We start from the raw sequence: 26,048 nt of genomic DNA on the forward strand, positions 1-26,048 counted from the left end.
GAGGCAAAGATCTTGCTGGCTGACTCTTGTAGGGTTATGGGTCGATTCTTCTCTGGTAGGCTTTGGTTGCCCTTATTGAAGATAGGAACTATATAACTTCGATGCCAAGGTTCCGGAATTACATTTACTCCTGAAATACACTGGAAGAGTTGAAATAACCATTGCGCCCATAGCCCAGGATTCTTTTTGAGTATTGCATTAGATAGTATCACACAACACAGGCAGAGTTTTTTTTTTAGGTTCTATCTGTAACGTCTATTTGGTCAGCGGCCTACAGCTCACTAAATCTCACTCTCTGAAAGTCTGTCTATCCCTATCCGAAATTATATTCTTCCCCTAGCTGGCGCTGGTGTCCCGCCTATCTAGGAAAGACAATAGATAAGAGGCTGACCATAATCTAGCTCACTACTTTCCACCAACTACTGGTTCTCTAAAAATCAAACACTGAGGGGAGCTTCTTAAATTTGATTTCTCCCTCTTTTGTGTATCTAAAACTGCAGAATCCTCTGAATCAGTTATAAAAAATGATCATCTTTCCCTGGCGCTCATAGATCTGAATGTCCTGGGGGTTCAGGGAATCAACCTGAACACTTAGGGGGTAATTCATAGAATTAAGCGCACAAGTGGCGCACAAGTGGCGCACGCGGCTGGCGCACAGTATGCGCGTGCGATAGTCTACGGCAACCGCATGCGCCAAAATCCATTTCGGCGCACAGCGTATTCATAGATTTTAGCCACCAAAAGCAGCTGCGGCGCAGAGTGGCGCAGCGACCCTGTAGCAGCGCCAGTAACGCCCCCCAAGAACGCCCCTCGCGCAAGGAAAAGCCATCAAAATCCCCAATCCAGCACTCACTCTGGACCAGTATACAGGGCCGCCACACAGCACACGGCAAGCGGGGAATGTGTATTCCTGGGGTTCGCTGGAAGTTTCACCCGCGATTTCAGCAGGGTACGTGTATTTCTGGGGTGCGGGCAAGTTTAACATGCGATTCCAGCAGGGTACGTGTATTCCTGGGGTGTGGGGAAGTCTAACACGCAATTTCAGCAGGGTACGTGTATTTCTGGGGTGCAGGTAAGTTTAACACGCGATTTCAGCTGGGTACGTGTATTTCTGGGGTGCGCAGGAAGTTCCACACGCGATTTCAGCAGGGTACATGTATTCCTGGGGTGCGGGGAAGTTTAACACGCAATTTCAGCAGGGTACGTGTATTTCTGGGGTGCACGGGAAGTTCCACACGCGATTTCAGCAGGGTATGTGTATTTCTGGGGTGCGGGCAAGTTTAACATGCGATTTCAGCAGGGTACGTGTATTCCTGGGGTGCGGGCAAGTTTAACACGCGATTTCAGCAGGGTACGTGTATTCCTGGGGTGCGGGGAAGTCTAACACGCGATTTCAGCAGGGTACATGTATTTCTGGGGTGCGGGGAAGTTTAACACGCGATTCCAGCAGCGTACATGTATTTCTGGGGTGCACGGGAAGTTCCACACGCAATTTCAGCAGGGTACGTGTATTTCTGGGGTGCGCAGGAAGTTCCACACGCGATTGCAGCAGGGTACGTGTATTTCTGGGGTGCGGGGAAGTTCCACACGCGATAGGCCCTGTGCGAGTGGGGTACGTGTATTTCGGGGGTGCAGGGGATTCCACACGTGATTTCAGCAGGGTACATGTATTCCTGGGGTGCGGGGAAGTTTAACACGCAATTTCAGCAGGGTACGTGTATTTCTGGGGTGCACGGGAAGTTCCACACGCGATTTCAGCAGGGTATGTGTATTTCTGGGGTGCGGGCAAGTTTAACATGCGATTTCAGCAGGGTACGTGTATTCCTGGGGTGCGGGCAAGTTTAACACGCGATTTCAGCAGGGTACGTGTATTCCTGGGGTGCGGGGAAGTCTAACACGCGATTTCAGCAGGGTACATGTATTTCTGGGGTGCGGGGAAGTTTAACACGCGATTCCAGCAGCGTACATGTATTTCTGGGGTGCACGGGAAGTTCCACACGCAATTTCAGCAGGGTACGTGTATTTCTGGGGTGCGCAGGAAGTTCCACACGCGATTGCAGCAGGGTACGTGTATTTCTGGGGTGCGGGGAAGTTCCACACGCGATAGGCCCTGTGCGAGTGGGGTACGTGTATTTCGGGGGTGCAGGGGATTCCTACACGTGAATTGGCAGTGTGGGTCCTCCCAGGTGTTCCCTCTACACCCTCCACGGCCCCTGCAGGCAGACCACACCACAGGGGACTACCCTGCACCCCTGGGCGTGTCCCGCAGGCAGCCCATCCACCATGGGCATGCCCCCCCAGCCAAACCACATGTCACCTTGCACTAGTGATCACCAACGCATTACCCCCTTGCACCCCCACCCCCCAGCTGTGCAGTGCACCTGCCAGCAGGCCCCCTCTCATGTCCCCTTGCACCCCCACCCCCCAGCAGTGTGGGGCAACTGCCAACAGGCCCCCACTCATGTCCCCCTGCACCCCCACCCCCCAGCAGTGCAGGGCACCTGCCAGCAGGCCCCCACTCATGTCCCCTTGCACACCCACCTCCCAGCAGTGTGGGGCACCTGCCAGCAGGCCCCCACTCATGTCCCCTTGCACCCCCAGCACTGAGGGGCACCTGCCAGCAGGCCCCCACTCATGCCCCCTTTCACACCCACCCCCCAGCAGTGCGGGGCACCTGCTAGCAGGCACCCACTCATGTCCCACTAATGTCCCCTTGCACCCCCACCCCCCAGCAGTGCGGGGCACCTGCCAACAGGCCCGACACATGTCCCCTGCACCCCCACCCCCCAGCAGTGCGGGGCACCTGCCAGCAGGCCCTGACACATATCCCCCAGCCAACACGTCATCACAATCTCGATCCCTGGCCCTTATGGCCAGCCTCCACATGCCAAAGACCCACCCAAGTATTGCATCCACCCACATAGAAATGCCAATTACATGACACAGCCCCAATGGCAAGTATGTAAATGAAGACATGTCCCTCACACACACACAATGGGTGCAAGGGAATCTCAAAACCCATATCATGACATGCATGAAACTAATGAGATAATACCACAGATCGAAGTTTGAAGAAAAAAATGTATTAAAAGCAACATGAATGGAATTAAAATCAAAGAAACGACAATGGAAATTAAAAAAGAAAAGCTGCATGTCTATAAAATAATGAAAAACAACAAATCATGATCCAAAGGAAAGGTGTCCAAAGTCACAGTTCCAAAAATGAAATCCATTGCTCCATGGGGAAATCCAAACAAAAAAGTAGAATCCAACAGTTATCTATATACAGATGAACAATCCAGGGTCCATGAGCCCAACTGAAGAAATGAAACCCATCAAAAACTCCTACCTAATAAAAAACTATATACAAAAATGTGGTCCATTGTCCAAAAGGTCCAAAATAAAGAAAAAACCAAAGGAAACCTAACACTATCCAACTATTTACGAGGTCAGCGGGCAAGTCCAACGGCTCACATGTTGATGTCCCGGGCCAGGGCATCATCGAACTCCTGCTCGATGTTCCGGAGGCGGTCCTCTTCCATGGCCCCGAGGGTTCGCAGGGATGATGACATCTGGAACTCCAGGTCCCTGCGAATGGCCTCGAGGCACTCCGCCCGCCTCAGGGCCCTACGCATGGAGTTCTCCGCCCTGACCATCGTGAGCCGTGCCTCTTCCGCTCGCTGCCGCTCCGCATCTATCGCATGGCCCAACCGCTGCCACAAGGAAGACACTTCCCGTCCAGGGTCCTCCTGCTCTCCGGCCGATGCCTGCCCCTCCGATGATAAAGGCCCCGAGCCATCATGGCTCCCACCTTGTTGCTGCTGCTGCTGTGCCGCTACCTGTGCCCTGGCTCCTGCTGCCTGCACATCCTTCTCCAGCTGGGGTGCAGTTGTTGAGGTGGCCACCCCTGCTGGACGTCCGACTCCCGACTGTGGCAGGGATCTGTTGTCCACCAGCCTGGCCGCAGGGGCAGAGGCAGCTCCACAGGGCACCCAGGTGATACATGGGTGGGAAGATGGCATGGCGGACGACTGGGGCATAGGGGGTTCAGTTGAGGAGGGGGTCAGAACAAGGTCCAGGAAACGGAGGAATCCGGTGGCCCTGGTGAGCTGTCCCAGTGGGTCACCGCGGTCAACGAGCCATGCGAGAAGACGTGCAGTCTCCTCATGAAAAGACTTCAGGTCACCTCGCATGGCACGTTGACGCAACACCACCCCACCCAGGACAGGCTCAACCCAGTGCCGGATAGCCACATCCGCAGGGAGAGGAAGGCCAGTTGGTGTAAGTCAATCCCCTCCCTGAGAACGGGTCTGGACATAGGCATCCCTGCTGGTGCAAGATGATGCAGTGACAGGATCAGGGACAGGATTGCACACAGGCACCTCCGCGGCGGCCTGTGCTGCCTCCTATCCCTGGTCCTGCACTGCACCACTAGCACCAGTGGAATCCCCACCTCCAGACCCCGTCTCTGTCCCTTGCACGGCCTCCTCCTCCACCAAACCCCCCACCAACCTGGATGACTCCATGCCATCTTCCTCCGTTGGGCCCTGTGGGGTCTCAGCTGCCCCTTCTGCTGCCGAGGAGTCCAAATCCGACCTCCGCCTCTTGGACCGCCCCTCGGCAGCTGCGGCATGGGACGCGGCACCGGACTCCTCACTCCCTGACGAGATGACAACCTGGGAGGGGAGCCGGGCCTTGCGTCTCCGGCTGGCGGTGTGATCCCAGCCGCTGTGCTCCTCAGCACCTTCTCCGCCCTCTTCATCAGTTGACGCTGCAGAAAGGGAGAAATAAAACACAAGCATCAGGGCACTGTACAATGGACTCATACACACATGACAGTTGTACATGAGTGGCATTGTCAAACTTCAGACATGGCATCACAATCCCCAACACACATGTCATTTTAACTCACACACATGAGCTATTGCACAGCCATATTGCAACAGCCAGCACCATCCATACACATACAACAGCATGAGCAGCCAAAGGTGAGCCAGACATCACATGAAACACAGGGAGTGCACTACACATGCACACACGCCACCACACTTACATGCATGTGTACACCTCCACCAACTGTCGCAGTGTTGAGATCGGCATCCATGTCACATCTGCCAATCAGTCTTCCACATATCAGTGTCACATGCATCCATGTTGCATCACTGTTGCACCCTTGTCAAATAGACACACATGCACATGTTTGAGATACATGCAGCTGGAACCAACATCCATGTGTGACACCACAACCATGCCAACTGACATACACAGTAATCCAAACATGTGTGCTCACACATCTGCATTTGGCTTGCATGCTTACCCACACATACACCATCCATGTGTCTCACACATGAAAGGACTTGCATGTGTCAGCCTCACAGCCCTGTACATACACATCCGTACATGGCCCTAGGAAACCACATGTACAACCTGCACACTACTGGCACACCACCACACGCACAGCTTCCAATCAGTATGCATGTACACTTACCGCTCGACTCCAGACGGGTCTGCCTCTCAAGGACCTGGACGTGGAGCGCTGGGCATATGCGTTCCAGGACCCTCATCTGATGTTCTGACAGGTGGCCCCGGCGCCCCTTAGCATCCGCTGTCCTCCCAGCGCTTCTTGACATGTTGGAAGTCGCGGACTGCCACCCCCTCTGCGTTGATGGCAGCCACGATGTCCGTCCAGATCCGAGTCCGTCCTTCCTTGTTGGCGCGTCCTGTTCTGAAGAGGGCATCATACTGCCCCAGGACTTGCTCCACCAGGACACCAACTTCGGTGGCAGTGAAGCTGGTGCCCCTCTGACTCTCTGGCTGGGGGTTGCCAGTGGTGCCAGATGGTGAAGTGCCCAACATGGCAACCCCAGAGACAGGAGTGGGTGGGCACAGGGTCCTGGGGCTGGGCTGTGGAACGATGGTATCCCAGTCGGGAGTCTTCAGTTCCAGCAGGGGTGGTCACAGCAATTGCACCCCTGGCTGATGTGCAGGCAGCAAATAGCAGGGCACATGGGCAGCAGGCAGTCAGACAGCAGCAGATGGCAGGTGGGAGCGTGCTCGGGGGTCTGGGGGGCAGTGATTCGGCCTTTTGGGCAGGAGTGTGGTCTTCCGTGTGTTTTCGCGTGGCCAGCTTGATACGGAGTGATTTGGCACGTGAAAAATGTGCACGTCAGCGTGTGATTCGAGGAAAGGCCCCTAGCGCGTAAGCACGTCAGCACTCGTCCGCGCTTTCATTGGACCAGAGGCCCTTCAAGCGTAAGCACCTCTGTGACGTCACGCGCGTGGGCGTGCGCGGGAATTTCCCTCGTGACGTTAGCATAGTGGTTCAGCACACGTGAAAAACTGCACGTCCGCGTGTGAATGCGTGTAATCCGAGGAAAGCGCCCATGCGCGTAAGTGACGTGACACACGCGGGCGTTTCCCTCAGCACGGGTTAAAGGTGAGCGGGGGCAGCAGTTCGCTGTACGTGCCTTTTTCGTGGAGACCGACGTGTGTTGCTGCTTCCTGTTGTTTCGCGCTCCATCACAACTTCACAGCTATCAAGGACGTATCTCTTCTTTTGGCGGGGGTATTGGCAACGCGTGTTTTTCTGCATCGCGCTAGTCAGACGGTGAGTCGCACATGCTATTTTTCCCACTGCGGGTGCCCCTGTGTATCGCACCCATTTTCGAGGTCATAGTAGCCTGCGTGTCCCACACGTACGCGTTATTCGTGTTACTGGGTACCACCGCGTACTGCGGGAGGTTGATTCCACTCACGTAGGCTGCAGGGTTGCGTGCACAGTTTAACTGCAGTTTTGGGGTGCCTGAGTGTTGCGTGACCCGTCACAACATCACCGGGGTCACATACAGCCTTGCCAGTGCAAGGGGGCTGTTAACATCTTGCTTCCCACCCCCTTTACCCCAATTGCCCAGGTCAATTGTGCTGTACACCTCCCATTGGCACTACTCCATCTGTGCCGGCACTATTACATCTGTGCCATGGTTGGGAGGCCAGCAAAGGTGAGGGGCGCCTCAGCTGGGCATACTCCTCGTGGCGGGCATGGTCGGGGACGTGGCCATGGTGACCAGGGAGTAGGGGGACTCCTGGGTATCCAGGGCGGCCACAGAGGGGGAAGAGGCAGGGGTGCACCACTTGAGCACAATGTTGTGCGATGTGTCGGTGCAGTCATGCCACCACCCCCTGTGGTTCCGGGAGATGCAGCTTCTGCATCTGGCACTGGCACCCGTGTGACCCGGCAGTCCGTTCCATCGACTGCCACCCAGGCACAGGGTCTGCCAGCGCAGGCTGCGTTGGCACTTGAGGAGCCCTTGGAAGATTTCCAACAGGCCAGGAGGGAAACCGTAGGGGCATGCAGGGCTGCTCTGACCAAGACACGTGTGCCTGGGGCAGTTATGTCATCTGCTGCCCTGAACAGCCAGGTGTTGGCAAGTGCAGCGGCAGATGCACCCAACAACACCCCGGTTGTGAGTCTGCCAACCAGGACCGTTGCGGTCAATGACCCTGCCACAGCGGATGTTGCTGCGCAGGGTCCATTAGAGGGCACCCAGCTGCCACTGACACAAGTCAGGCCTTTGGTCGTCCCTCCACCTGCCACTCCCTTGGCTCAATCCACCGAACCCACTGGCCATACTGGTCAGGGCGGCATTAGCCAGCCAGGGTCTGCGCCACAGTCCAAGAGGAGGAAGGTTGCACCTGCAGCACAGGCTGGGACCCCACACACAGCCACGACCTCCTGCACGTCGAGGAAGAAGCCTTTCTGCAAGCAGGAACTGGACTTCCTCGTGGACTACATGCGGGGCCACAGCCGTGACATGGTAGTGGGTGCCAAAAGTCAGACTATGGCTGCCCACCGTGACACCCATTGGAAGCAAGTTGTGGAACATGTCGGTTCATTCGGCCATGAGGTGCGCAGGGCGCAAGAGTGCAAAAAGCATTGGAATTACCTCAAACGCAGCGCTAAGGCTAAGCGTGCCTCAAATTACAACTTGACTCTGGTGACTGGCGGTGGGCCTGCACCAGAGGAGGAAGAGCTCACTGCGCATGAGTCACTCGTTGCGGAGTTCATACTACCTGAATCGGTCAAAGGAGTGGGAGAGATGCTGGACTTTGATGCCCAGTCCAGTGAGTGTTGATGCGTGTTTGTTGAGGATGTGTGCGTTTTACCTGTGGGATGTGTTGTGCATGATTGCCACTAAATGTGACGTGTACATGGTTCTGATGTGCAAGTAATGCAATGCTTCCGTGATGCATGTCTGCTCTGCTGGATGGTGGACATGTGGAGCAGACGGGGACTGTCCACATCACCACTATTGCACCCTACTCACATGCTGGTTACCAGTATACCCCTCCGGTCCATGTTCCAGCTCACTGGCCCTTCTGCATGTGGCGTGGGGTGACCTTCCTCTCAGCCCAGGCACAATGTCATAGCATGACTGACGTGCATGTGTCCTCTGCCTGCATGCGGGTACTCCATGTAGGGATGCTCCCTTGCCCCTCCTCTGCCACTCTGCACCCCAGTTCCACATTTGCACTAGTCTGCTTCAATCTTGCCATTGGGTACTTTCCGGTTCATGCGTCCTGTGTACATGCTAACTTCCAGCGGACAATCTGCCAGACATATGCTGTGTGGTACAGCCTTAGTACTTGATGCAGGGTATCTCACTTGTACTGTGCATAGGTCAGATGCCCCGCAGGGACATGAGTGCCCATTCATGCTCCATGTGCATTGCACGCATGCCCCTATGTGTCCTTGACTGGATGATCACTGTAATACAACTCCTGGGTGACATACATTGCATGGCATCTCATCAGCCTTCCCATGTCAACTGTGGCTCAGTACTGCGTTGCACACATGTTTAGGGTCTGACAATCTGTGTGGGTCACAGGCCTCAGCCTGTTTAATGGCCAATGACTCTGTCCGACTGTTGTAGTGTCTTCTTCACACGTGGGTGGCCTCCAGAGTTTTCATCATGTGTCCTGCTTACTGTCCCATCATCATTTGCAGTGTTGTCACTTGAATCACATTAAGCTGTTGATGCCAGTCAACACTGCCTATCAATACACAGGTCTATGGTCAGCCTTTTGATACCATGCTAGGCATGCCTGTTTTTGCACTTGGGTGGAGGGGTGCTTTGCTTGTAGATATGCTACCCATTGAATACACATTGCACGTGATGCCTGAATTTGACCTTGCACTGCCTTCACATTTCCTGACACACACCATGACGTCCTTGTACATGTAGGTAGTGAGTGACATACACATTTGCTGCACTGCATGGACCCACGTCTATGCAAACTGCCACCTTTCAACAGGTCTGATCACAGAAGCAATTCAAAGTTGACCCAGCATGCATGCCAGGTTCTATTTTGTGTGTCACATGTCTGCCTGATGTGTTTGTTGTCGGTGTGTGTGTGTGTGTTGTGTGCTTCTGATCTGTATAGTGACCTTTTTTCTCTATATTTTTCAGATGATGATGCAATGGAGCCGGAGGATGGTGTTGTCATACCAGACACAGGGTTGTTACCACTACATCAACCCAGCACAAGTGGGGGTTGTGGGGTGGTAGGCCACGAAAACCCCCAAGTGCTACAGTCCATCTTGTCTCTGGCTGCCTATGAGTCCAGCCCTGATGACGACTCTGACGTCCATGTCGAGTTGGATAAGCATCAAGTCCATGTGTCAGGGATGAGTGATTCTGATGTGGACACTCCTCTGTCCGCGGCACCTGCACTGAGGGGTCAGACAGTCTTGGTACCTCCACCCGTGGTGGATCGGACGCAGGGTCACCCTCCACACCAGTCACTGATGTGCCTGGGACATCACGTTGACGGGGCATGTAGTCGTGCAGCCGTGGGCGGTGCCAACACAGCGAGGACACCCGGTCCTTGGGTCCTGCAGGGGTCAAGCCCAGCAACGCGGTCGCGCGCGCAACCGCAGTATACTGAGTGAGAGCAAGACATGACTGCCAATTCATAACGGCAGGGGGCAGCAATGGAGAACATCGCTGAGAGCATGGAGCGTGTGGCCCGATCTGTGCTCCCCCCTGCTAGGCAGGTGCTTCTCCAGCAGCAGGCGGCACGGTCCACGGCCCGCTTGCTCAGGCTGGGCATGGCGGCCTCAGACAGGGCACGCCAGGCTGAAATGTCGTCTCTGCATCAAGCAATTGCTGCTCACGCAGAGGCGCACATGGATGCCCTGAGGGAGGAGTATGCTTCCCTCAAATCCACTCTGGGTGTCCTTCTGATGTCCCAGAGGCAGCGGGCAGAGGGGAGGTTTGCACAGCTTGAGCGTACCATCTCGGCTGAGCTACAGGCTTGCCGGGAGGTGCAGCGGTTGTCCAGCCAGGCCTTGCAGGAGGAACTCCATGTTACACATGCTACCTTGCAAGAGGAAGCACACGTATCACGTGAGGTTCTGCATGAAGACCTACGTCACATCGCCACACAGAACCAGGCTCACCCGTCCGGCAGACTTGCTGCCATCGAGGGGAAAGCTGCGGCTAGGCGTGGCCAGGCTACTGTGCCACGTCCTCCTTTCCAGGATGAGCCAGACTCGGACGACCATCTATCTCCCACATAGGTCGGGCTGTGCAGACGTTGAGCCCATGGAGGTTTTTTTTTGGCTCAGCATCATCGCATGTGGGTGTTGAGCAGTACCCTGTACCACCCCCCTTCTAGGTCCCCCCCGGGTCGTATGTGGCCATTTTTTATTTTTCTTTTAGTTTAGTTAGTTAAGTTTCTGTTTGATAGTTAGTTTAATTAGGTAATGTAGGTTTTTCATAGTTAGTGTAATTAGTTAATATAGTTTAAAATTGCTTGTCTATTGTGCTTTCATGTGACGGTGCGGTGCTTTGTGGCTTTTTAAAGCATCCACTGTCTGTTCCAGCTGGGCCCTTAGGGCTTGTCTTGTGTATGTTTGCTGCTTGTGGTCCTTGACTCACATATGCCACTCCTGCTTCCCTTATCCATGGGCTCGCAAGGATGGTTCGGTGTAACAGCCTATTACACAAGGGCTTTGGACTGTCATATCTGTGGCATGTCTGGTGCTGTGTGACTTGTGTTTACACCCCTAGTGGGGATGATTTTGGTGTTATTGTCCACTGTTCAGCTTTTGCTAGATGGGGTGTTTCATGATTAATGTGTACATTCATTGCTATGCATTGTGTAGTATGTTTCTTATCTTTACTGTACACTTGCTTGTTGCAATTCATGCCGTAGAGAGTGTGTTCCACACTTTGGATGTGAAAGACGGACTGATGGTGTGATTTCTGATGTACGTCTCTAACATGGTCCAGTAATGAGATGCCTGAAGAGACACACACAGATGACTCTAAAGCATTAATCATGTGTTTCATGCCCTTTCTGCAGGGGGATGAGCCTCCAGACCACCTTTGCCAGCAGACATGGCCCATTGGACGTCTGGATTCTGGACACGTTTGTTGGTGCCCACATGCACATGTGTGCGCAAGCAGAGGCACAGGGATTGCAGACATACATCCTAGAACTGCTGACGTGTTTCAAGGAACTCCAGGCAAGGTGAGCAGCACCGGGGGGCCACAACACAGCAAAGCTTCCACCAGGCCAGTTGCACATGCAGGCTTAGTAGCAGCACTGACGGTGAGCTTGGACGAATATTGGTGTTGAAGCGCACAATACAGCTCAGATGTGTTGGTGGACTGATGACTAGTTGATTGTAAGGTTGTCTGGGGCACCTGCAGGGGCAGTGGCACATACCCTCCGGTCCACCATGGGCCATTGAGGCACTTGTATCACCCATGTAACCTTCAGAGACATGGAAAGGAGCAGCTCACAGGGACATACAGCAAGGGACAGACTCGGGTGCAGTGCATTTCATTTCCATGTACATTTTGAAACCTGCACTGCCTATTTCGTTACGGTCATGGTGGGACACGACTTTTTCTGAAGTCATACCTTGCTATATGTGTCTGTCTGCTTATCCAGGGAACATTGCATGTTGTGTGAATCGTGACACATTGGTGTTCCATTTGCCAGGCACTCACCGGCGCCTGACTTACTGCATTGACTGTGTATGAACCATCACAGGGGGAATGTTACGTATGGGTACGAAGCATCCACACCAGATTGTCTGTTTGTAGAGTAGTTTGTTGCTATGGGGCATATTTGGTGGTGTGTTTGTGTGTTAAGGGCACGCAGAGATTATTAACTGTGGCTCTCTTTGCAGCATTGAAGTGCTCCTGTAACCGGACCTGAGGGTGCGCAGGCAGGAGGCCAGCACTCAAAACGAGGGCTGAGTGTCTTGTTGTTTTTCTTTCAAACTGCTCTACATAGGCTTGCTGGGGGGTGCACTGATGCATGGATGAATGTGTAATTCAATTTGGTATGTTTTTTTTCCCTAATCACCCCGAGTCCTATCCAATTCTAAACCCTGTACCCTCTACCCAGTGTTCCTGCTTCCCGTACCTATCCAACCAACGTTCCCTAACCCTCTTTCCCCGCTGGGGTTGCGGATGCCTGTGTAAGCCCCAAGCTTGCAGGCGCCAAAACCCTAGAGGGGGTGGTTGGTTCGTGCCACTCCTGCACCTGGACTCGGAAGGCCCTGACAATGATGTACAAGTTTGTTATGATTGTGTATGTGTTAATGCAAGTACTCCATTTTAGTGCATTCCCTACTTTCACATGTCATTCCTACTCCCCTCTCCTGCCCCTCATTCCAGTATCCAGTATGCCAACGGCTGTCCCAACTGCATATCCCTGGCCCTCCTTCCACCCCAGGGTCTCAGAGGCCTGTGTGAGTTTGACCTTGCAGGCACCCAGGCCACGGTGTGGGTGGTTGGTTCGTGCCACTCCTGCACCTGTACACGGGAGCTGTGACAGTACACATCCGTTCGTGGTGCATCATTCTATGTTATGTACCACACATGGTTCACATCCTGTTGTGACATTGTTTTACTGTGCTACCTTGGTTGTTACATCATTGTGGTAGTACTTGGACTTTGTGAGGTACTGCTACTTCAACTTCAAGTCATCTACTGGAGGCTGTTCTGGTTCGTTTTTCTGCCTTGGATTTTGTGTCTTTGCAAATGAAGGTGGACTCTGAGGGTGCAGGCAAATTTTAACACACAAGGTGGGAGATAGTGACGAAGGGGAAGGGTGATCCTGTGGCCAGGTGGAATTGAGGTTTGAAGGCTCCATGACCCAGGTGCAGTTGTTCAGTGGGTCATGGTCATTTGTGAGGGAGGGGGGGTGTTTTGTTGTTGATAGTTGCCTTGCCCTGCAGTGTGATGGGACCCCTGACATTGTAATTGTGGTATCGTATGTACATGATGTGTTCTGCTGATCAATGCATGTTCATGTGTTGTGTTTACCTTTCAGGTGTGAGGGGATAGTTGTGGTTTGACATGCTGGGGTGTACACATGGTGAATGTTCACATGTGATGTGTAGAGGACACTGCTGGTCACTTGATTGCACATGCATATGTTGAGTGCATGTCCTTGCTGACCCGCACACTCGCATTATGATGCACTACATGTACAACCACCCTTCGATATCCACATGTACACTCTGTTTGCCTTCTGCTGCCCACTGTGTCCCTGCAGCACATGTTCTGTGACCAATTATGGATCCTGTACATGCCTATTTTGCTTTTTGATGTGGTTCGTCGCTTAGATGTGATGCTCAGGGTGTGCATCACACACAATGGCTGTTCACTGTGCTGTGCGCTGAGCAGTGTGTTGCAGGAGTTGGACACAGCACACAGAAGCTGCAGTGTTGATTTTGCAATGCACAATGTGCATGTAGACAGGCATTCATTGTTATGTTGCGGCTACTACTTTTGTGATGCATTTGGGAATGACTTATTTTGGGTGGGAGGTTGTTGATCAGTCATTTCATCTGATTCCATGTCAGGCATCATTGTCTGATGCCAATTTACATTTTTCACATGGCAATGTGTACCTTATTGGTACTGTGTTGGTGTATGGCTATTGCTTGCCATGTCATGTTGTGGTTTGGGAGGGTTTGAGTGACATAACAGTGATGGTCATGGCCTGTTTTGCAGGTGTGTGTGATTCACACCTTGCATGTCAGGGTCAGCCGCTTCTCGAAGCAACGAGCTGGGGGTAGATCTCTCTCCGCGGCAAGGGCCTCCCTCTGGAACAGCCTTCCTGCCTCCCCGAAACTTGAGGAGAACCATTTCTGGTTCAGGAAGCATCTCAACACCTTCCTCTTTGCTTCTGCTTTCTCTCTCCCTCTCCCTTGCTAATTTCTTCACTGAAACTGCACTGAATCTGCAACTGGGCCACTCTCACCGACCTCGGTCCCTGCCCCAGCCACTCTCCACTTGCACTGCCTCCCTGGCAACCCCTGCACTGCGGGACTGTCTCTGTATCCCTACAGCCCCCCCTTCCCAGCACTTGTCTGCACTTACCTTTGCACTTGCCACCAGCTGGCCTATTTATTTTTTATTCTACTTACCCTGTACTGCACTCCCCCCCCTCCCCTTCCCCTTGCACTTTTCCCTTCCACCTACCCCTGCACTTGCGCGATCTAAATGACACCTGGCCTTTTAGGATCGTTGTCTGTCTTCCCTTGTTCCCCCCTCCCTGCCTCGTCGTGCCTTGCAACATTTATGTATAGGCGCGTTACAAATGCCATATCATATCCTATCATATATCATATGTGTGCCTTTTGGTCACACAGGATAGCTTGTGTTTAAGTAGCTAGGGATGCACACAATGTGGCACTTCCATGGCAACAATCTCAGGGTGGTAAGGTTGTGACAGTTGACTGTCTCTTTGTCATCATCGATTGTCACTTGGTATGTGCCAGGCCTGTGTGCACTCCGCAGGGGTGGGAGTTTAGGTGAAAAATGTGGCCACAAGCTGGGTCTGGGCTTCCTCGCCACATGTCCTATCCCCTCCCATGGGCACCGCCTGTGCCTGTGGTTGGAGATGTGGGGGCACCACCATGTCCACCGGTACGCCCTGCAGTGTTGCAACATTGTGCAGGACACATGCTGCCACAATGATCCTGCACACTACTGGGGGTGCATAGAGTAGCTGCCCGCCAGAGCGGTGAAGGGAGCGGAAGCGTGACTTGAGCACTCCGAATGTGCGCTCCACTATGGCCCTGGTTGCAATATGGGCCACGTTGTATCTTACCTGGGGTGGTGTGGTGGGGTTCCGGATTGGCGTCACCATGTGGTTGCTCAGAGGGTAGGCACTGTCCCCTGGGGAGGTGATACTAGTTGAGATTATTAGGGTTTGGGTATTTGTCTGTGTGTGACTTGCATGCATGTGCACAGGCATTTGTACTCACCTAGGAGCCATGTGTCACCATGCTGCCCAGCTTCCAGGGCCCGGCTCAGGGCGGACATTCTGTATATGAAACTGTCATGGTTGGAGCCAGGGTAGTTTGCATAAACAGAGGTGATGATTCCCTTTGCATCGCATACCACCTGTACGTTGATGGAATGCCAGTGCTTGATGTTTCGGTAGATGTGCTCAGTGGCCCTAGGTGGACGCAGGGCCACATGGGTGCAATCGATGGCACCGAGCACTTTGGGGAAGTGTGCCACCCTGTAAAAATCTAGGACAACGGCCTGCCTTTCTGTGGGTGTTCTGGGCATGTATATGTGCCTGCGGACTGAGGGGCGCGCTGTCATGATTGCCAAGACCTGGTGTAGGCAGCGTGACTGCGTGGCCTGTGAGACCCCCCCCCCACTATGGCAGTGGTCCGCTGAAATGACCCAGTGGCCAAAAAAAGCAGGACATTGAGCACCTTCTCCAAGGGGCTCAATGCTTGGGAGCAAAGGGTGGGTAATGTAAGGTCATCTTCCTACTCCCTGACCAGGTCTAGGATGATATGGGGTGGAAACCTATACCTGCCGTAGACCTGGTCGTTAGGCATCCGCCCACTTTTGTTGTGTGCGCTGCGCTATGTGTGCTTTTGCTGTGCGCGTATCGCACGCCGTTTGATGACGTGTGTGCCCGTGTGTCACATGCATGAATGTACGCGCTAAGAAATTACAGTCTTTTAAAGGAGATTCCGGAAGAAGTGTGAAGATGAGTGAAATTGAAGACTGGTCACATCACATGAAGCATAAATAATGCACCCAGAAGATATGCCAATGAAGGCCGTATACAGACCTTATAGAATCTGATAGCGAAGTAAAGAAATGAGCAACATTTCAGGTGCAAAATGAAGATTGCACATGCTGAACACACTGTAGAAAATGCAAAGCCGTTTTATAATTGCACAGATGCTGAAACGCAAGTAAACTAAGTAATCATAAGGCTGGCTATACATAGTGACTAGACTGCAGGCGGCACCTCCATTATAAGGTATCCAGTTAAATTTTCGAAAAAATAGTTTCTACATACAAAATTTTCTAATACAAAGTTTCGAAAAAAACAAATTTGGAATGCATTTTTTTCATGTTGCAGGTTTTATTTTAGATTCATATAGAAAAAAAAAGTTTGTTTTAAAAAGAAAACAGGGGTTGGGGGAACCCCCCCATTAAAATTATTATTATTTTTTTAAATACATTCGAAACTTTTTTTTTCGATGCTTTTGTGTCGAAACTTTTGTATGTAGAAACTTTGACTGTCGAAAGAATCACTATAAACCCATATATATATATATTTATATATATATATGTGTTTCACGATGCATTATAGCAAACTAGGATCCCATGAACAGAAGGGCTGAAAGTGTGGCGCAGTAGAAGGAAACAGCTGACAATGAAGGAAGATTCGAGAAAGGTTGTCTGGCCCAGTGTCAACGGTAGGGGCAGCCAAGAAACTGGTTATCTATTCGGGAAGGTACAATGATCGTGAGAAGCGAGGCAAGCTCCTGTTGGGGTGTAATGAAAAACACTGGAAGTGCAAGGTTTTATTAATTTAATAGTGTTAAATACAAAGAAGGAGCTCAAAACACGGTCTCCTATCACATAGTCAAGATGAAAATAGACTTTGGGCAAGCTACACAGAGACTTGAAGACAAGACCATGCTCACACTCCCTTCTATTCTCAGGCGCAGTGATACTTGCAAGGCCGAGGTCAAAGACGAATTGAATGGTAGACAGCAGGAGTGATGCTGGATGGTGGGCTAATTGGGTGGGGTGGCATGGTCAAGTCCAACCCTCCAGCACCAGGGCTACCAGCTTGTGTGCTGCTAGTGAGTGGAATATTCCAGAAGGGTACAAGCATGCCAACCAATTGTAGAGGGCCACGTAGTAAACAGCCCTATAGTTTGAAAGCCAATGAAATGTCATGTATTTCCTGACAGCGAAGATGACTTGCACCAGGGGTGGGCATAGCTCTCCACCGGACTTTAGACATCCAATCACAATAATACCCCCACATAGAAAGTATACCTAGATGTTCCCCTTAAGCCTATCAGAACCCCAATTATTTTCCTTATTTTGCCATGTAGTATGACGTTACGCATGATGAATTTCTGCTATAAAAGTCATGTTTTTTATGAAATGCATTGAGACTTATACTGTGGGCCATCCGTTGACACCTGTTGTACTCCCTCTTTTAGACAATTGCAATTAAAAAGTTATGTTTTGTCAACTTCCTGAGTCGCTCTCATTATTGGTGTAAGAGTAAGAGCTGCATCCCCATCTGTCCAATAGAGCACTAGCTCGCTTAAAGGGCCTACGGATTCAGTGCGGTAAAGAGTGCAACAATGCCTAGACTTGAGATACTTAAACTGGGGGACAGTAGTGAATGGAAAAGTATCTAGATTTGTGATTCTTAAAAGTGGGGTAGAACAGCAAACTCAATGAGGCCCGAGGGTAGTAGAAGTAATAGCATCTAGATTTTTACGATACCTGGGCGGATAGGAAGAATACCTAAAAATGGGGCACAGTAGTAAGTGTAACATCACCTGATTATGCAATACCTGGGCCATGGGGAAAGACCCTAAAATGGGGCAGAGTATCAAATGCAATAACATCCAGCTTTGTGACACCTGGACAGTGGGGGAAAACACCCAAAGCGGTGGCACAGTATTTTATTTATTTATTTTATTTATTTATTTGGATTTGTAGAGCGCACATCTGCCCGGGGGCATCGTGGCGCTAAGAAGTCTTACTTGTTACAGGCATACATGGTGAATATACAGATATACAGATTAGCATAGACGCGGTTTTTCATACAGTTGCTGTTATTTCCATAATTACAGTGGTGAGAATACAGGTGAGGCGGGGTTAGTGGAACAGCTGGTTTTGAGTAGTCTATGGAAGGCATGGTATGATTTTTCGCTTCTTAAGGCGGTGGGGAGTGCATTCCAATTTTTGGGTGCTAGGTGTTGGAAGCTGGACCCTCCGGCTTTGCTTCTTTTGAAAGTGGGTACATAGGTCTGGTTGGTCAGGTGTGACCTGGTAGGATAAGTGGAGGCATGGAGGGTGATCCTTTCAGAAAGATAGGGTGGGGCATTGGCAGAGAGGCATCTGTGTGTGATGGCCATGGATTTAAATAGTATGCGTTCTTTTATAGGTAGCCAGTGTGCTTCTTTTCTGGCTTGGGAGATGTGCTCCCTTTGTGGAATGCTTAGGCTGCTCTTAGAGCATTGTTTTGTGTGACTGCATTTTTTTAATGTTTTGTGCAGATGTGCCCAGGAAGAGGGCGTTGCAGTAGTCCAATTTGGTACCTACTGTGGCTCTGGCTACATTCAGGCAGTTTTTAGGGGATAGGAAGGGTTTAACGGCGTTGATTATCTTAGTGGTTAGTGCAGCAGAGGAGGCTACGGCATTGACTTGCCGTGTCATGGAGAGAGTGGAGTCGAGGTATACGCCTAGCGTTTTTAACGCAGTGGAGAGTGTGATGGTGCAGTTATCGACGTAAAAGGATTTGTTATCGACAGTAAGCCACAACACCTAGATTTGTGATGCCTGCACAGTGGGAAAACACCTAAAATTGATTGCAACAACTAGCTCTAAGTAATTGCTGTTAGTGGCTCGCTGGTTGCTCCTGACTAGTGAGGAAGTCCTGGGTTTTTGTCAGAATGGTACACAAGGGGAACACATCTAGATTAGAGATAACTGTATAGTGGGAGAAAGGCCTAGGTTTCACAGTACAATACAATAGGCAAATATGGGAGAACACGCCTAGATTTGAGATTCCTGTGTTGTGGGAGAAAGGCCTAGGTTTCCCAATACAATAGGCTTTTAAACAATTTGTGTTCACAGCGGATTTCCTACAGAGTGTAACCAATGTGCCTGGTTGGTGTAATGATTGCAAGTGGTGGAGGTGTAGGGTGGGGTGAATGTCAATGTGGTTAATTAGTACCAGTGAGTGTGCCTACCTTGTCTGTTGGCGCTGGTTCACTGCAGTCTGTTCCTCGTTTTGCACGTCTGGATACTCTCGTGAGCTGCTACTGCTGCTTGCGGGTGGAATTATGCCTTGGCAACCACCTAGATGAGTAGGGTGTCCTCAGGGAACAGGTTGGCTGTTGCTTGGGGAAATAGGCAGAGTTTGCCACTGTGCCCAGGGAACTAGGTGGGAGCACTGCTGGTCCTGTTCCTTGGGCTTATAGTTCAGAGGAGGCTAGGTAGCGGGGCACAGCGGGTTGGTTTGGTTATATATGTGATTGAGGATTGAGGGGTAGGTGGCAGTTTAGGCTGGGTTTTTGTTAGTGGGTGGCTGCTTCCTCTGCTGATCATAATGAAGAACCCCTTATGAGATCCTAACCGGGGATAGATATATTGATATCCAATATTTTTAATGTCTCCCACTACAGGTTTCACATCGAAGAAAGGAAACAACTTCTGGACTACAAACAGAAGAAGACTGATTGACTTCTTTTAGATTAAAAAACTGCTTTAGGCAGTTTTGGTCCTGAAGAAAGCGTTTCGACCCTTGAATAATCCACTGAAACCGGTAGACCTTAAGTGTTAAGGTTGATTTCCTGAACCCCCAGGACATTCAGATCTGTGAATGCCAGGGAAAGATGACTTTCTTTTTTATAATTCATGCAGAGGATTCTGCAGTTTTAGATACACCAAAGAGGGAGAAATCAAATTTAAGAACCCAGTGTTAGTTAGTGGAAAGTGAGCTAGATTAGGTTCAACCTCTCATCTATCCTTGTTCCTCAATAGGCGGCACACCAGTGCCAGCTAGGGCAAGAATATCATTTGGGATAGGGATAGACAGACTGTCCAAGAGGGAGATTTAGCGAACTGTAGGCCGCTGACCAAATAGAAGTTGCAAATAGACCCTCAAAAGACTTCCATTGGTGTTGTGTGATACTACATTGAGCATCAGGTGGAGGTTGCTGCTCCTTCGGCCCTCCCCATTGTGTTTTGTTGCATTAGATAGAGCATCATGGCCCATGGCTCTTGAATTCTTACTACTAACAATCTTTCTCTCCACGTCCTCTAGTCCCAAAAAGAAGCTCCAAAAAGGAAGACCTAGTAAACACCTTGGTAGAGGGTGCTATTGAAAATATTCCTCTATAGTGGTGTACCCAAACAGAATCTGCGATCAGGTTAGCTTGAATGTGGGTGCTCCTGCCTTCCTTCTCTTTAAGATAACCCCAAAGAATTTTTGAATTATTTTTGGTGACTGTTGTAAGCATATTGCCCTTAGAATCCCCAACACTCAAAGCACAACATTCCACTCCAACATTCCACACTCGCCTAGTTCCACAGGCACCAGCACATTACTACACACCACAGCATCAAATAGGCCCGGCTAACTTGCTTTTCTCTTTGAGCACCAAACCAAGTTTCTGAATCCAGACAGGGCCTCATTACGAGTATGGCGGTAAGGCAACAACACTGCCGGGAATGGGGATGTACCGGGCCCGGCACCCGCGCAAGGGGAATTACCGAGCCCGCCATGGTCGGAATGACCCAGTCATTCCCCTTTCGTGGGTGCTGGACCCGGATGCGAGTTTGGCGGTAGCCTTGCTGGGGAAACCGGCAAGGCTACCAACAACCTTGTAATGAGGCCCTTCTTCTTCCCACCTGGTCAGTCTGACATTCCTCTGAATGTCAAACCTGGCCTTCGTGTCATCACTCTTCTCACAAACCCGCTCTTTGAGAACTCTTTTGTCTCACTCCACAAATTTCATCCTGCCCAGTAGGGGTGTTGCTAGGTCTTGAAAAGATCTGGGGCTATGCTAATGTCGGGACTTTCGGTACAGCTAGACGTTTGGTTGTATCCCCTGAACTTCTATCTGGGGCAACAACCAAAATACCTGAGGCTATAGGCCCCTCAGCACACCCCCTTGCAACGCCTCTGCTGCCCCGCCAGGCTGGACAGACAGCAGTGGCCGTTTCCTTCTTATAATCATGCAGGAGTCCAGGGCAGTCCAGCAATCCAGGCTGGGAACACACCAATGGTCCAAGCCGCAAGCCTGGATAGGAGGGTCAACAGGACCCAGGAACCCCTCAAGCTTGTCACCAGAATTGGACGGTAAGTCACATCAGAGCACCAGTGACGCTCAGGATTCTTGAAGGTTTGTTTATTAAGCCTGGGAGAGGTACAGCGGATAACAGGCCCTCCTTGCAGCTCCAACCAACTGCACAGCTCAACTGGATCTTACAGGGCAGGGACATCATACAAAGCAGGAGAATCTAGAACACAGAACATATAATCAATTGTAAACATAGCAACAGCCTAACATGTCCAAGGTCACTGCACAAATGGAATGTAAACAGCAACCCATTTGTTTGAGAGTTAACATAGGACTGGCTTTGATAAATAATCTACACTAAATGCAGGCCAATATAACACTACCCAATTAAGCTTAATACACAACTAATTGCAAGTTCATATACAGAACAATTCTCAAAATATTTGATAACTGCAATATCCTTAAATCAAATTCCTTTCTCAACCTTTGTGCCAATGTGAGACCAGTAAGCCATTGCTGCCAATATCAATGATTTCTCGACCTCCCACAAACATCTTAACCTAACTGTTTCTCTAAGCAATTGATTATCATCAATAAAAAGCTTAATTATAAGTCGGAAACCTATATCCTTTAGTATGACAAAACCAATAAACAAATGTCTCATGGTCTCCACTTTGGTCATGAACCCAATTAACTGAGAGTATCTTTCCTCTCTATATTTTTGGCCAATCTCCTGCAATTTCTTGGGTTTCTAGAAAGTTACAGGTAAATTGCATAAACATTATACCGAATCCTTTTGAAGGAAATTGTTCACCGTAAAATGGTCTAATTTGAAGTTCCAGAAAAATATTTGAATATTCTTTTGAGCTCTTTTTCTTTTAGGTAATCATGAATATTTTATTGGTCCCACACAGAAAATGTTGTTTTTAATTCAGTGTTATCCTTGTTAAACTTTTGAATGTTCTCAATACTCATTTTTAATTATTCCAACCAAACATGACACCCTTACCTACAACCTATGCAATATCTCCTTCCTTAGTCTTTTAATTCATCTCTTATTAATGACAGTAATGAGAGTTCTTGTGAATTACAAGTCTTTCTGTAGTAGGTCAATTTAATCTGTTTGGCCAGTGCCAGTACCAATGATAACCTTTACCTGCACCCCCCCACACCCACCTACTGGTTCTACCGAGATATATCCAATTGGTAGTGCCATTGGAAGACCTAACACATTTTTCCATTTACGACTCTCTAATGATTTAGTCAGTTCAAATTCCCAAAAGCCAGGAGCTCTCAACTAAAAGGTACAGCTGACATTACTCTTGCTGTGTAGGCCTTCATACAGGGACAGCAACTGAAGCTTCCTCCTGAATGTATCCCATTTGAATTGCCACAGTCTACCTAGAACTACCGAAGGAAACCATTAGGCACCTTCTACTCAACCAGAACAATGTGACCGGACTCAACTTGTCTCTAAAACCATGGGATACAATTTCTGCTTCTGTGGAAGTTCTGAAAGTGCTCCCCGTGGACACAGAATCGCCCATAAATCCTTGAGCATCAGGCACAAGAACCTTGCAACAAGGACCCATAATACCTGGTTTGAAACATAGAGTTGCATGCTTAATTGAAACCTTTGACCAACCTCCCAAACCGTTCTCCCTATTCCTAAGTGAAAGAGACTCAGACATAGAGGTTCTTCCCTCACGTCACTTGGATCCAAACACTGGAGCAACCTACCTTAGTCCATCAGGAATAAAACCTCCTGCCCCCACTTCAGACCCAAGCTTAAAGGCCACCTGATGAACATGGCTTTTACTTAATCCAGTCCACCAGACCTCTCACACCACCAAGTCTCTATTTCTCGATTGTGTGCACCCCTTGATTACTACATCATCTGCTGGCTGGACTTGGTCCAATTTCGAATATTTCTATTCTTATTCTAATATTTTGCAACTATAGCTGCTTGGTTGGCACAATTAATCGCAACATTTTGGCGGACCTCATACCTGCCAGTGCCAATGATGATATTGTCCTTCGCTCACACCCCAGATACCAAGCTAGAGCCAGTCCTTACAAATCCCAGCCCCCAGCTGCATCTGCTTGCCCTGTAATCCAATTTCCCTAAATGTTTCCCACCATCCCCTCATGAGCCGCCTACAGCTGGCTGTGGCTTGCCCCTTGCAGTTGAGCCAGACACATTTTGCAAACACTGAAATGTGCGGCATTGCTTAATTTTGCTTTGTCGCCTAATCCTCGAATGTGCACCAGCACTGTGAAACAATGAGCATGCCGTTTACACTTCTTGCACTTTGAAGCATTCTTACTGCAATCTGGTGCAATAAAACCCCCCAAATAAAATACAAAAAAATAAGATGAAAACATGATTCATATTTACACCAATATATTTATAATCCTTGACCACTTTAATGGCCTATCTATTCATGTGGCAAGAACTCTTAGATCCAGTTCCACTTCTGCAAAAACCCACCTTCCCCAGATTGATCTGGAACGCCTGCATATTTCTACATTCATATCCCCGGGTAATGCCCTGCTGAAGACCTATGGGAGTGGTGTCAAAAATAAGGTTGTCAGCAAAAGCTAGCCAGTAAATATATGGGCAGTGCCTAACTTCTGCAGGCATAGATGCCACTCTGTAAATGTGTCTTGGCTGTCTGCCAAGTCCAAGTGAAATAGAATTCGATCCACCACATACCTTCTTCTAAACCTCTAGAACTGATGATGTCATCAGCGGTTTTGACTTCTGTCTAACTTTCACCGAAATCTTGTTTTATATCAGCATCCTTAAGATACCATCTGGTAAACTCCAGTCACCCAGTTTGTTCCACAAACTATACCGATTTACCAGAATGACCTAATTTGTTCAAATTCCAAACTGGTCAAATCTGATTTTACCGCAGAAGGAAAGATGGTGGTTTGGGGTTACGTATATGGAAAAGGGTCAGTGAGGGAGGGTGCGGGGATCTCCTCCTACATTTTTCAGTAAAAAAAGGAGACAGAAAATGCAGGAAATTTGGATTCAGCTAAATTAATTCGACCAAATATCATGATTAGGATTTACCCTGTTCAAAGCCGCTGTAAGATCTGGAAAGATTGTGTTGCCAGTGGTTCTCTTTTAAAGCCTTGCAGGTCAACAGAGGGCCACATCATAGACTTCAATCGACAGTCCTGACCTAAACCCCTCACAGCAAGTAAATGTTTTTCCCCAGTCCACTAATTATGTCCTCCAACAACATTTTAGGAAGAATTGTGGAGGCAACATCCAGTAACGCAATCATTTGGGAGATTGATTGCATTACAAACGAGGACATTTTTGTATACAGGGATTAATACACTTTTTTTGCCAAAAGATAAGTATTTGGCCCAAACTACTTATTTCATGTTAAAATTGGTCCAACAGAAAAAAATGGCAAAGAGGTGGACACCACAATAAGTTCAATATTTAGATCAAGTGGCGTGTTTGTTGCGTTTACAGTATTTTGCTTCTCATATATGGAGCTACCAGGTTAGGAATAGCCCAAATGACACCGGGGCTATAACAAAAACATAGCATCAAAAGAAAAACAGAGTGGAATCCACCCTGTAAAAGCTGGTGCTCCCCGTTGCTCCTCAAAAGGAGCTCAGTTCATTCGTACTCAAGTTCCAAGATTTAAAGCTTTTGTTTGTAATATATTTGCTTCAATAGTCAATTGTACTATTTATAATTTACTTGCTTCAATAATCAAATGTTGAAAATATGCTCATTTGAAAATATGCTGTAAAAGATTTGTGTTTTAATCACCCAATTATCCCAAGAGAATCAACAAATCCTCAGTTAACAGTGCAAGCTCTTTGGCCAATGCATTTCGGTGCAAAGCACCATCGTCAGGGCTACGTTAGTTTAAAGAAACATTTGTTCAAACAAACATTCCATTCATGTAATTAATTTAAGTATTTACATACCCCCATTTCAGCGTGTCACATTGGTGCATACCGATGAACAGGTAAGGAGAAAACAGAAAGAGGCAGAGTGCCCTAATTAGAATACTCAAACCCATATTTGCATTTTGTATCATAATGTGTACAAGATTCAGTAACTAGCGTCATGTTCAGTAATTACCTTAGCTATAACTGGCGAGAATATGTGTCTCGTGTTCCTTCAATTTGAAGTTTACGGGGTAGATATCTCTGCGGGAGAAACGGTATGCAATCATCGTGTTGAACAACATGGTGATGCTGTATGTGTTTCAATACGCGTGCAGGTAAAGAACTTACCTCTATGCCGTATTCGATTAACCGTTCTGCTCGCGCGGCGGGCTGTAAATGCGACCGCTCACCCGAGCTGCGTGTTTAAACGTTGCCATGACGACCGGGGCGGCGCCACACAATTGGTCCAACAACCATGCTCAAAGAAAGGATGACTTTTTCAGATGATCAATGCATAATCCATCTGCTCCCATCATTCTGGAGTTCTTCGATTGATCAATTATGGTATTTGCTCAGAAAGAATAATTTTAGATTCCCAATCAGATATATTCTTTGATGGTAGAATTAACGCATGTTCCTGCAGTAGATCATACATAAGGCCACTGTACGCAGACAAGAATGTGGCAGCTATTTGATTGTCTAATGTCGAATTTCACACGACAGCACTGCCATTCAACAAATGCCCCAACCTTTTAGCATCATTATGTTTTTC

The sequence above is a fragment of the Ambystoma mexicanum genome, chromosome 2p (assembly GCF_040938575.1).
Source record: "Ambystoma mexicanum isolate Mex_15411 chromosome 2p, UKY_AmexF1_1, whole genome shotgun sequence".
NCBI lineage: Eukaryota > Metazoa > Chordata > Amphibia > Caudata > Ambystomatidae > Ambystoma > Ambystoma mexicanum.